Genomic DNA, 13,851 nt, shown 5'->3' with positions numbered 1-13,851 from the left:
AAGGTAATATTTCTGGGTGAGTGGAGTCTGTAATCTGAAGCGTATGTAACCTGAAGCGTATGTAACCCGAGGCACCACTGTACACTGACTGGCAGTAGGTCTGTAGGATTTCAAAAGGGAGAGATTCTTAGCATTGCCCGGAGCTGCCATTGGGGATTAAACCTTTGACCGTCTGTGTGCAAAGAAATTGCCCTGAGCTACAGCCCTTCCGTGTATAGGGCTCAAGTCTTGTCTGAATAACCTTGAGTTTGTATCAGGAAATGACAGAATGTTTGATGAGGATAATGCGATCCTAAGAACCCACAAAGATTGGGGGAAGCAGCATCCCCATGCAGCTCAGAGGTAGGACACCTGCTTTGCATGTAAAAGGTCCAAAGTTCAATCCCCACTATCTCCAGGTTTAAAAAGGGATCAAGCAGCAGGGCGTGGGAAAGAGACTCCTCTGTAGCTGCAGCTGCCAGTCAGAGTAGAAAATGCTGGGCTAGGTGGACAAATAATCGGACCAGACAGAAGGCAGCTTTTTGCACTGTCCAACATGAAGCTTTCACTAGAAGCGATCAGGAAACTCCATCAAAAAGCCAATTATCTGAACAGATGTACTGACGACAGCCATGCAGAAGCCTGGTTTCCCTGGAAATGAGAGCTATGGGCAAAGTATCTGCTGTGTAGGAACTGGGTGCACACAAAAAGCAGGAATAGGCAGTGGCTGAATGATTAAGCTGACCTAAAGCAGCAGGAGCAGCATATTCTAGTTAGTTGGTTTTGGGGGGGAGGAAAGGTTGGGTACTAATCCAAAAGAGAGACCAGTAAATTCATGCCTTTAGTTACCTCAGTAATAAAAGTCAGAGGCTGTCTAGGCTTGGAGGAGTGAACTCTGGAAATAAACCCAGGCCAGTGTCCTTGTGAGAGGCTGCGGAAAACCACGACTCTGTTTGGAATGCAAATATTCCTTCGCGAGATGCTAAGGTAGAGAGGGGCAGAACTGGCAGCAAAAGCCTGACACGTGCCAGATCCTTGCTTTGCAGCTCCCACAACAGGTTACATATTGCAGCAGCCATTTCCATGGTTACCAGAAGCAGAGGATTCAGAAAGGGAGGCCAGTTCTACATTATTATTATTTTTAAAAACAACCCAAACCACAGAGTTGTTTTCCCCCAGCGTGGTTCAAGGAAATCAGAACCGAAAAACAAAGAGAGAACTAGGATTAATATGCTCATCTCATAACTGAAGAAAAGGTGAAGTGGCAGTATCCCAGAGGTACTAAAAATGGGCCTATTGCTCACCTACACTACTCTGGGGCCAAATGAACCAGTGCATTCAGACAGCTTCCTCATAGCTGGTTTCGAGAGAGATGGGAGGGTGAATTCCCAGACACACAGAAGAGGCAGAACCTGCCTGACCAGGGGCCCTCCATCTCAGCCAAATGTGCGTTTTGTTATTGCTTGCATTTCTGCCCTGCATTCTCAGCCTAACAGGGCTCTCAAAAATGAATGTTAGGATGCTGGCAATGTGGTATAATAATAGGAGATGGGGCAAGTGCTTTGGCCTCTCAGCCCTATTAGGTGTGGAGAAAGTAGAGAGAGAGAAATCTTGCCAATCTATCCATTCAAAGATTGCCAGCAGATCCCTAGCTTCTCCCACCTCTGCCTTCAAACACAGCAGCCTTGCCCTGTGGCAAAGCATCTGAGGTGAAGACTGGTCATGGTGATCTCAGGGAAGCTCAGCTTCCATTGCTAATCTTCTCACTGAGGGTATCTGACAAGCTTCTTAGCAAAGGCAGGTTTCTCCAGGATACACCCTGAAAGCCACTTGCTTACCCTTCTCATCTCACATACGCCACCTAATTTCTGATTAAAACAGTGCTGCTCAGTGATCCATCTTTCTACATAAGATGTGCAGGAAACACGGAATGTGCTTATAGCCTTTTGCTGCTTTAGTTTGAGATCTCCGGGTGGCCAAATGCCTCAGCCATCAAAGCATCATGCAGCACCCAAAAGTAGTTCTTCTTTTGGAGCATTTGGAAGCCTGAAAGCTTAGCTGCCCCAGAAGGTTGTTCACAGCCATACCACTGGGTTTTGAGATTTCACCAGGCCCTACCCACAGTAAAAAGGCAGGAAGCACAAAAATATTCACAGCCTAAGACACAGTGTGCCTTTCTGAATGACAGACTAGCTTATCTTCACATCATCATGCTTGAAACATATGTTGTAGATATTTTTCCACATTTATTATGTTATTTTTGCGATATACATATGACATGAGAAAACTTGGTACAGTGGTACCTCGGGTTAAGAACTTAATTCGTTCTGGAGGTCCATTCTTAACCTGAAACTGTTCTTAACCTGAGGTACCACTCCTGCTGCCGTCGCGCGATTTCTGTTCTCATCCTGAAGCAAAGTTCTTAACCCAAGGTACTATTTCTGGGTTAGCGGAGTCGGTAACCTGAAGCATCTGTAACCCGAGGTACCACTGAATACTTATTTCTATAAGATTATTATTGTTTATAAAACCCAATTATAATAATAAAAGGTATAAGGCAAATGGAGCCGTCAACAGGTTAATGAAATGCCAGTGGCTTTAAATTGATTTGATTAAATTTGTAAATTTACATTAGAGCAAAACATTGCTTTTTCCACACACTGTTTTGAGATGATGCATCCACCTGCCACTACCTTAGATGTGCTATTTTCCTCCTACATATGGGGGAATGCTGATTTTATGAGCATTTCTACTGAAATGAGTTAAGAGTCTTTAAAAAAGTATTCTGATTGACTGGGGCAACTTTCTATAGTTTTACTCAAAAGGTGGTTAGCAGAATAGATTGTTTTTATTGATGCATTTATTTTCTTACATTTATATCCCTCCTTTCTTCCAAGAAGCTCATCAGACTAAAGTCTGCTAAAGTTCAACAAGGTGCCTTCAGACCATACCTATCTAGACAATTGATCAAGAAGACACTGCAGCTCTAGATTTCAAAATATACTGCTGCAAACATTCAAGGTTGAAAATGCTTTCAGCATTTCTATTATGCTTCCTGAATGCTCCATGAGGTCTATTTTTATTAAAAACAATATTTAGTTTGGATTATGCTTTGCAAACAAGGAAACGAACCTTTTGTTAGCTGCATGGTTACATCATTCTTAAGCTCAACATAAATTGCAGTCCCCAATATTCCTGCCCAGCTGTTTCGAAGGCTGAGAGGTGGATAAGCCAAGGAGGTGGCATTTGATCTCCCAGGACGAGGATCCGAAAGGGAAAAGAGAGAGGTATGGAATTTGACACTGTGATATAATTGCCTCATTTTGAACATGATAGTACCTGCTCCTTTGATTTATTTATTTTTTGTCTGCTTTCCAACTTTCTTCCAAGGGCACAATAATCACAACACTCGTACTGGTGCATTAGATCAGTGGTTCCCAAAGTTTATTCTCCACAGACCACTTGAACATTGTTGAGGGTCCTGGTGGACCACTTAATTTTTTTACTTGTTATCTGCCTGATGTTGCAACTGTAATAATATTTGGGGTGAGATTTTGATTTATTGCATAGTGCCCAGAAATAATGAATGCTTCTGCATCTCCTTTTTTATTTTAACAACTGAGTGAGTCTATAATAAAACCTGAAGTTCTAAAGAATCTAAATTCTAAAGAATCCAAAAAGGTACTGAAGGAACTGGAGGGCCTTCTCAGTAGTGGCGCCCACCCTGTGGAACAACCTCCCATCAGATGTCAAGTAGATAAACAGCTATACAGCATTCAGAATAAATCTGAAGGCAGTCCAGTATAGGCAATTTTTTAATGTTTGATGTTTTAGTGTGTTTTTATATTTTGTTGAAAGCCAGCCAGAATGGCTGGGGCAACCCAGTCATATGGCTGGGGTATAACAACAAACAAACAAACAAACAAACAAACAAACAAACAAACAAACAAACAAACACAACAACAACAACAACAACAACAACAACAACAACAACAACAACAACAACAACAGGGACTTGTGAGACTCCCTCTTCTAATCATGTCGTTCTTTGGCTCTCATTCTAAGTTGGGGGCCCAGGAAATAAAGCATACTTAGAGGAAAGCAGGGGCTGGGCTTGGGTCAAAAACTTCAATAAAGTGTACTAAAAGACAGCATCAAAAGCAACAAGATTTGGCCCGCTTAGCTCTCGTTTTATTCTTATGATGTTGTGTGGCATGCAAAACAATGAATCTCTGCTTTGATATCGCTATATCCAAGGGCCAATTTACATCACTTTTTAAAAAGTCACATAGGATAGACATCTCAGTGGTAAAGGTGAACCACATGCTTGGCAAAGTCCAAAAACAAGATCTCATGAGCCCTGAAGGTGACTTTGTGAAGGAGGCACAGTTGGATGGCTTAGTTTGAGTAGCCAGCAAGCCATTTACAAAGACAACTGTGAGTTATATATTAATTGTATTGTATTGTTGTTCTCTACCAGAACCCCAGGTGCAGGATGCAGTTCGGTCCACACTCCATCTTTATCCTAATGCTCAGTGGGCTTCACTTCATTAACTGTGAGCCAATGGCAAAAGACTCACCTGCTACCTTCCAAAGCACCAACAGCACATCCAGTCCTGGCTCAGCCAACACCCCCTCTACCCCTTCTACTCCTGGCCCAGTCAGCAACATGGCCACATCACCAGCCAACACCACCAGCATGTCCACTAAAGGGCTAACCAGCAATGCCACTATGTCACCAGCTAACAATGCTATCGCTTCTACTCCTGCCCAAGCCACCAACACAGCCAAAGTCACTCAAGGTCAAACCAACACCACCTCATCTTCTTCTGGTCAAGCCACCAACGCAGCCAAAGTCACAAAAGATCAAACCAACGCCACTTCATCTTCTCCTGGCCAAGCTACCAACGCAGCGAAAGTCACTCAAGGTCAAACCAACACCACCTCATCTTCTTCTGGTCAAGCCACCAACGCAGCCAAAGTCACAAAAGATCAAACCAACGCCACTTCATCTTCTCCTGGCCAAGCCACCAACGCAGCCAAAGTCACTCAAAGTCAAACCAACACTACCTCATCTTCTTCTGGTCAAGCCACCAACACAGCCAAAGTCACAAAAGATCAAACCAACGCCACTTCATCTTCTCCTGGCCAAGCCACCAAGACCACAGCCAGCCAGGACAATGGCACTACAAGCGCTTCTCAAAAGAAAACAACCAATATTGCTGTATTCCCAACTTCTTCCTTTTTGGGATTTGCATTGCTTGCCGTTTCCGTACTCTGCCTGTAAGGAAGTATTTCTCTGTTGTACACTGCCATCCTTGGAGGGAAAAAAGGCTTTCCTCTTTCCACTGTTAACTGGTCTGCGAGTCGGTTCTTTGACAGGTTTCACCTCCTATTTGAAATATTCTACAAATACCCCAATCTTTCACTGAAAGATCGAGCAAATCCAACACTGAAGCTAGTAGATTGTGAGACTGAGGAGTGGACAGGGCAGCTTTTATCTAATCATGGCACATATTCATAAACTATGTAAGATCTGGGGAGGCTGGAATTACAATTTATTTACATTGCTGGATATGTGAACAACAGCTCACTTGCAGCCATGGGTTTTCAATGGTCCAGACGACAATTCCTAGCTTTGCTCCCCAAACTGAGGATCATGATCGGTTTCATTCCAAGCAAACCATGATTGTGATGTCAAGGTTTGTTCTTTACTTCAAGTCGTGGTTTTGAGCAATCCCGGTTTTGTCCATTATGCTAGGTCAAGGATTGTAGCTTTTCTCCCACATGCTAAAAGTGGTTGAGATGCTTTTAACTCTGATATGCAATCAAGGCCAATGTGAGCAAATAATAGTGAGGAAATAATGAGCTGTGAGTAAATACTCTCTGCTCCTAGCAAAAGAGCTAGTGCCTTCCAAACACTCCCTTCAACCTTCCTTAATTTTGTGATGGAGCAACAGGAGGCAAGAACTAAGCTGGGTTCCCTTCTATCTATCTCATGGTGCATGGGAGACTTGAGGTGTATCACATTTGCTGCGTTGATTTGAGGGCCAATGGAAATGGTCCCTAGGCCTCCTTCCCTTGGCACACTTGAAGCCTACTGCCCATCTATGCAATCTGCCTCTCTACATTTTTGTTTTACCCAACTAACCCTATGATCAGATCTAGAAGAGTCACTGCCAAGACAATCTTGTTCTATCTCTAGGCATGCCCAGCCAGCAGTTTCTTGCAACAGTTGCTTACAGCGCCCAACCAGAAGGAAGACAGTGAAGCATGCTATGGAAATGGACAGGTAGCTGTTCCCTCAGGATTCCACCAAATTTATTGACAAAAGCCTATCATGAAGACTGTGACATCTCTGCTGGTCTCTGCAAATGGCCTGCAGCCCCTGCATGGACCATGTGAGGGAAGGGGGAAGAGAACAAAATGTGTCTCAAAGACCCCACTGCATCAGGAATGTCGAGGCCAGCAATACAGAAACAGTCCTGCATGGATCAAAGGCCTCTAGAAGTTCTCTTTTATTTTACTTCAGCAAATCAAGAACTTCCAAGACCTCAGGTTGGAAATTTAATGTATTTCGACTGCTTCTGTTGTTAGCTTGTTCTGTAGAGGGGTGTTTTGTCTGTTTGCCTTTTTTATAGTTTTATTAATTCTAAAAACACACAGATACATATTTACACAAAATGCAAACATTAACAAACACAAATTACAATTCCCCAATTCTACCCAATTCATTTCTGATATACAAATCACCACTGTGTTATTTTGAGCATACCATGCAAAGCTTTAAGTTTAAGCATTTCCAACTGATCCCATTTTTTTTAATCAATTTGGGTTTTGATTACACTTCAATATTTTAGCAAATAACATTATTGCAAGTGTACTTATATTTAAAACAGTCTCTACGATGTCCTACCATAAGAACAGAGAACCTGTGGCCCTCCAGTCCCCATCATCCCTAGTCAAGAGCAATGCCAGCTGAAGCTCATGGGAGTCTGACTATCTGGAGGGCCACAGAATCCCTCTCCCTGTTTTATAATGCTGTGTTTTATTAATCTGAATTAGGGGAGATTGGGGTGGCTGGTTATGATGTGACAGCAACTAATTCAAATCGCACCAGATATCAGAGGACATGTCAAACACTATTCAGGATCATAACAGTGGTGGACTAGAAAGTTAAAAAGCAGATTAATTCCAGAGAAAGGTGGGGCAAAGATCCAGACCTCCTTTTTGAATTAGGGGCATATATGTTATTTATTTATTAGCAATTAGATTGTGTTCTACTGGGGAATGAAGCCATGCGTATGACAGATATAAAAGCAACCTGCCTAACGAAACACTCCATTCAATGAAAGGGAAACAGCTGGTGGATCAGTCCCAAATGAATAACATGAAAAGTCAACAGGGCTGGCATTCCTCACTGTTGATCCCTGGAGAAAAGAGAGCAGACAAGCTGGGCATTGAGCACATTCATGGGGTAAGAGTGGGTGATGTGCAGAATTTAGCATCTGGTTGTTTTGGTGCCACTGTGAAATGGAGCCTGTGCCACTCCTTTTTACAAGCAGCAGCTCAAGTTGCACCTGGCAGGTGTGGCAATTAATAGCGGTGAGATCTATAGGCAAGAGATGGATAGGAGAATTTCTATGCTATAGCACTGCCTGTAATGCCTTTCTACATGTTTGTTTTAACTGGCAGAAACAACAAATATGCCGTGTCGGACTGTATTTGCTTGCATTAAACATGGCCAAAGCGGATTTGTTTTCTTCTGTCATTGACTTAAGCTTCCACATCCATGTAACCACAAGACAAACCACCTTTTGGGCTACACTTCACAACGGATGACGTACAAAAAATTCTCTTGAGAAGAAACATCGGGCCTGTACTCTTGAAAGGAGAGCAGCGATCAAATCACTGACCCTTCCCTCCTTTCCTTGTACATTAGACCTCGCTAAAACAGCATTTTCTCCCTTGCTAGAGACTAAAGTGATGCTTACACCAACCGCATTTAACTGTGAATGTTCAGTCTCTTCCACTGATAGATGTTATCCAGAAGTCCTACTTGATTCAGGGGAAGGGCCCCAATATGGTGGATGCTTTGGACTACAATTCCCACTGGCCTCAGCCTGCATGACCAATGTTCAGGGATGACAGGAGTTATGGTCTAAAACAGGGGTCAGCAAACTTTTTCAGCAGGGGGCTGGTCCCCTGTCCCTCAGACCTTGTGGGGGGCCGGACTATATTTTGGACAAAAAAATAATGAATTCCTATGCCCCACAAATAACCCAGAGATGCATTTTAAATAAAAGGGCACATTCTACTCATGTAAAAACATGCTGATTCCCAGACCGTCCGAGGGCCGGATTTAGAAGGTGATTGGGCCGGATCCGGCCCCCGGGCCTTAGTTTGCCTACCTATGGTCTAAAACATTTGAAGGGCACCAGGCTGGGCTATGCTGATTCCTCTGTGCTTGGTCCCCTTCAGTGGGAGAAGCTTCCCTCAAACCCCCAACAATTGGATGGCCATCTGTTATGGATCCTTTAGCCCAGATTCCTGCATTGCAGGGGGTTGAACTACAATAGATGGCCCATGGGGTCCCTTCCAACTCTACAATTCTATGATTCTAACTCGGTCTGATGGGGGGAAGACAGCAATTTATGTTTGGAAAAACCAGAAAGGAATTAGGCTTATGAGGCAGGGGTAAGTGTTCACTCTAAATATGTACGTTATTCCAGTCCACAGCGATATCCCCTTGTCGTAGCCTACAATGAGTGCTAGCTCTGGTCCATAAAGCCCAACATTTCAAGTAATAATTTCAACAATATGCAAAACACTACAAGCTAATTGGCTGATTAGCGCGCACACACAAAGTTTTCCTTGCCAAACACGGATCCAAATACCAGAGAACTTGACATGCAGAAATGGGAGGAGTGATTTAAAGCAGTGTTCCAGGAAAGCGTCCACCATGCTCAACTTTTAACTGAAGCCAATCCAAACCAGCAGACCAGAGCATGATAACATTATCTCGCCTGTAGATGGGAGGATGCAGGATTTGTGAGCAAGTTCCAGCATTTCAACAATGGCAGGAAGTTCTCCAAAGCAGTGACCATAGCACCAATAAAACAAAAGAAGGCTTCCGCCTACACCCCAAGTGAAAGTTGCACGTAAACTTTAAGAAAGAAAGCAGCCCCTCCCGGCTGAGGAAATTATACACCCACAAAAACGGCTGAAAGGCAGAAATAGAACTTAATTGTTGCATGCAAAGCAGCGGCCTTACACCTCAAACACTTGTATGTGGAAGCCCTACTGTGGGAAGAGGGGTTGCGAGCGCATCTGTAAAGAGATCTTTAAAGCACTCCAGTTCCTTAATAATTTTGGGAATGTATCCTATGTAGTCAGGCAACCAAAAGCATGGGACTCTTAATCTCGGGGTTGTGGGTTCGAGCCCAACATTGGGCAAAAGATTCCTACATTGCAGGGGGTTGGACTAGATGACCCTCGTGGTCCGTTCCAGCTCTACAACTCTATGATCCTACATTTATGTTTTGGAGGGGCAGCTCAGGAGTTTCAAATGAATGCTTGAAAATTTAAATAATGAATATGTGGAAGATTGTAAACAAGTGCATTGTGTGCATACACATGCCCCAAAACATACATACATATTAGAAAACCATCAGATATGTAGTTTCACTTGTCAGAATCTATGCTGGGAATCTACCTGTATCTTGCAGGGAAGAAGCTGTCCTCTGTTCAATTTTGAGGGGCAGGAATGAACAAGGGAAAGTTCACTCGCCAGCTCCTGAAGTTGTTCAAGGTCTGGATTTCATTGGCTGTCCAAGATGAACCCACAGGGTATTGGGCAGCTATTGAACCCTGCTCTTTCACTAACTATTCAAAGGCATTTAGTTGCTTTGCAGAGCTGCCAATGTACAGATCTCAAAAGATGCAATGCGGTATTTCAATCAATTCTAGCAAAAGCTTTATGAACTGTTGCTGCAAATAAACAAACAAAATAGAAAGAGAGATTTACTGAGGAGCTTGGGTGGCATAGCAGAAGCAGCTAGCTGGAAGGCCTCTGAGGTTGAGAGTTGGAGAAGGAGGTTTCAGGGTGCTGCGATTTTAAAGTTAAGATCTTTATACCAACTGAAGAGAGGTGAGGTTTTAGGTGGGTGCGCCCTCTTGTGGCCATATCACACAACATAAAAGATGCAAGTACTGTACAGTAAGCACTTCAGAGATGCAGAAACACTTGCGGATGCTGTTCACCTAGGTTTAGATTTTCAGCACTGATGTTCTGGCTTGATAAATTCTCCCTCCCTCTTATTCTCCCACCCCCTCTGCTGCTACTATTTGCAAAAGAGCTCTTTGGAAAACTAAACAATTTCCAAGATGAACCTTATGCACAAGGTTTGATAAAGGCCATACATATTTGTGTACATCCTACCTTTCTCGTGCCTGCCCCCTGCCATACTTAGTGTACACTGGTACCTTGGGTTAATAACTTAATCCGTTCCGGAGGTCCGTTCTTAACCTGAAACTGTTCTTAACCTGAAGATCCACTTTAGCTTAATGGGGCCTCCTGCTGCTGCTGTGCCACCGGAGGTACCACTGTATTTCAAAAGCAGTACAAGAGCTTTATGTAAGGAGAGGACATCAGGGGTGGTAAGGAAAAGTAGTAAAGCAGTAGGTGTAAGAGTTGATCACACTTCTGAATACCTGCTAATCATAGTCTTATTTAAATGCAGCACCAGGTGTTTTAAAGAGCCTTACCACACAGGTCTCCATTCAGAAGAATCACACCTCTATAAATCAGGCTGAGGCACCTTGTACACACAACATTAGCAGATACAAAACACCTGTGCAGCAAGTAAATGTGGATAGCTCAGTTGGTTACAGCATGGTGCTGATAACGCCATGGTTGCAGGTTTGATCTCCACATGGGACAGCTGTAGATTCCTGCATTGCAGGGGGTTGAACTAAATGATCCTCAGAATCCTTTCCAACTCTACAATTCTATGTACCAGGAACCCAACTTGTACATGATGATGAACTCTTGGTTAACCCACTCTTTTTTGTTGATTTAGTGCGGTTCTCTATCATGAAGGTTCAGAAACTGTTCTATTCACTGACTTGTTATCTGATCAGCAATTATGAACTGCTCAGAGGCGGGTGTTAAGCTGCAGTTGCCTTTTAGAAGAAGATGAAACTGAAGGATTCTCTTGCAAGAAACAAAAATGAAAGAAGGTGGCATAGCATTGTACCACAGGCGGGTTTCACGACAAGTGTTCAACTGACTCAGAGGCAAGCGATACCATAGCTACTGGTGCTTTTGAAAAGAAAAAGAAAGAGATGCTTTCTCCTCTTAACAGTGAAGCCACAAAGCTCAAAACACATTTGTGTTTCAGACTATCTGTTCCACTCCAGGAAGGGATAGAATTACACCACTATTGTGCCCTTTTAAGAAGAGAGTCATTCCAGAAAAAGTCACCTTCGGCAAGCGCACGTATCAGGAAATGAAGATGCACACAGTGTCGTTGCTACTGGCAAATGAAAATATTAACAATAATGTTGCTCTGTAACGACGTCTTTGAGAACATAAGAGCAGCCATGCTGGATCAGAGCAAGAGAACATCCAGCCCAGCATCCTATTTGCCATGTGAGCCAATCAGGCACAAAGGCAATAGCTTCCCTCCAAGTGCTGGTCCCTAACAACATGGAGGCTTCTTTTAAATTATTTTAGTATGCCGCCTTTCCATAGTTAAAACTATGCTCAAGGCAGCTTACAATATATTAAAAAAACCGTAATGCAACAGTAGTCAGAAACAGTAAATATAAGACCAAAAAGCACATAAAACGTAACATCTAAAATAGAAATACAAAATAATTAACATTAGTAACAGCAACGACCCTGTCCTCAACAAAACTCTAAGGATGCTGAACAGACTTGGGCTGGGGTATTGTTTAGGGCAGGGTTTCCCAAACTTGGGTCTCCAGCTGTTTTTGGACTACAGTTCCCATCATACCTGACCACTGGTTCCTGCTAGCTAGGGATGATGGGAGTCGTAGTCCAAAAACAGCCAGAGGTCCAAGTTTGGGAAACCCTGCCCTAAACAATACCCCAGCCCAAGTCTGTTCAGCAACCTCAGTTTCTGCAGCTGGAGTCAGTCCGGGCCCCACCCCACCCTCCCATGTCAGGTGGGAAAAGGCCTGCAAGGCAGGGAGCAGGTCTTCTAGGACTTTTGTCTTTTCTGTGTTTTTATCTTTTTATATTTTCTGCCTTGATTCCCAGGAAAAGATGGGGTAGAAAGAAATATTATTACTATTATTGCCACCATGAGTAATAGTCACTGCTCCATAAGTGGCCTTCCCCATAAATTTGTCAAATCCACTTTTAAAGCCATCTGAGCCAGCGGCTGTCCATATCTTGCGGCAGTGAATTCCCTAAATCAGTTGTGCATTTTGTGTAAAGTCCTGACCGTCCTAAATTTTCAGTCAACCAGGTTTACTGAATGAATCAGAGTTCTATAGCATTACAAAGAGAGAGAAAATTTGCCTCTGTCCACTACACCTAAAAGAAATAATAATAATAATAATAATAATAATAATAATAATAATAATAATAATAATTTATTTGTACCCCGCCCATCTGGCTGGGTTTCCCCAGCCACTCTGGGCGGCTTCCAACAAAGATGAAAGAAACCCTGCTGGACCAGACCAAAGGCCTTTCTAGTCAAGCATCCTCTTTTTCACCATGGCCATTCAGGTGCCTGAATGGGAAAAGACCAAAATCAGATGTGACAGCGACAGCTTTCTCTCGCCATGGTTCCCCAGTGACCAGAATTCACACGCATCCTGCCTCTAATCCCAGAGGTAACATATAGGCATCCTGAGTAGGAGCCATTGATGGCTTTATCCTTCCATAAATTTTATAATTCAGGGGTTCCCAAACTGTGGCTCATGGACCACCAGTGGCTGATGAGATACAATCAAGTGGTTTAGGGTGTGGCTTTAAAAATACAATTAAAAACCATATAGCACAGCCCATTACAATTGTTACAACAGACAGAAAAATCAGTATGTGGTCTAGCAATTTTCAAGTAGTCCACGGAGACCAAAGTTTGGGAGCCACTGGTCTAATCTCCTTTTAAAGTTGTTTTAAATCAGGAGCTTTCAGAAAATATGGAGTCCTATGTGTGCATGTGGAGTGACGATCATGCTCCATTTTACTTAGCAAATGGCTTCCAAAGAAGGAGGTGGTACCACCGACAGAAGTGTGTCAGTTCCATCCTAGCCCACTCCCAGGAAGTGTCCAGAAAACTATGTCAAAACCCAACTCCAATCAGGAGCATAAATTGGGTGCCCACTTGTATGTTTCAACCATCAAAAGGAGAAGGGAAGGGGGCAAGTTGCCTTAAAGGTAAAGGTAAAGGTACCCCTGCCCGTACGGGCCAGTCTTGACAGACTCTGGGGTTGTGCGCCCATCTCACTTAAGAGGCCAGGGGCCAGCGCTGTCCAGAGACACTTCCGGACCACGTGGCCAGCGTGACAAAGCTGCATCTGGCGAGCCAGAGCCGCACACGGAAACGCCGTTTACCTTCCCGCTGGTAAGCGGTCCCTATTTATCTACTTGCACCCGGAGGTGCTTTCGAACTGCTAGGTTGGCAGGCACTGGGACCGAGCAGCGGGAGCACACCCCGCCGCAGGGATTCGAACCGCTGACCTTTTGATCAGCAAGTCCTAGGCGCTGAGGCTTTAACCCACAGCGCCACCTGTTTCAACCATCAAAAGGAGAAGGGAAGGGGGCAAGTTGCCTTACCCCATGGATATTGCAAGCCAAAATCAGTTTCTTAGTTTAGATGAGGCCATCATTTTGTG

The 13,851-nt window shown here is 43.7% G+C and overlaps 2 protein-coding genes and 1 long non-coding RNA gene across 9 annotated transcripts in view; 2 read left to right on the top strand and 1 right to left on the bottom strand.

Annotated features, from left to right (window-relative positions):
- EVI2A (ecotropic viral integration site 2A) overlaps positions 1-13,851 on the top strand; it is a 172,653-nt gene that overhangs the window by 26,742 nt on the left and 132,060 nt on the right. The gene's annotated exons all lie outside the window — the stretch shown is intronic.
- The window catches only part of NF1 (neurofibromin 1), a 155,855-nt gene that overhangs the window by 71,914 nt on the left and 70,090 nt on the right, over positions 1-13,851 (bottom strand). The window lies entirely within an intron of this gene.
- The window catches only part of LOC310832750, a 404,622-nt gene that overhangs the window by 386,904 nt on the left and 3,867 nt on the right, over positions 1-13,851 (top strand). The gene's annotated exons all lie outside the window — the stretch shown is intronic.

Source organism: Podarcis gaigeae, assembly GCF_964106915.1.
Source record: "Podarcis gaigeae genome assembly, chromosome: 15".
Taxonomy (NCBI): Eukaryota; Metazoa; Chordata; class Lepidosauria; order Squamata; family Lacertidae; genus Podarcis; species Podarcis gaigeae.
The sequence above is the reverse complement of the archived record's forward strand: the minus strand, read 5'-3'. Positions and strand labels throughout refer to the sequence as shown.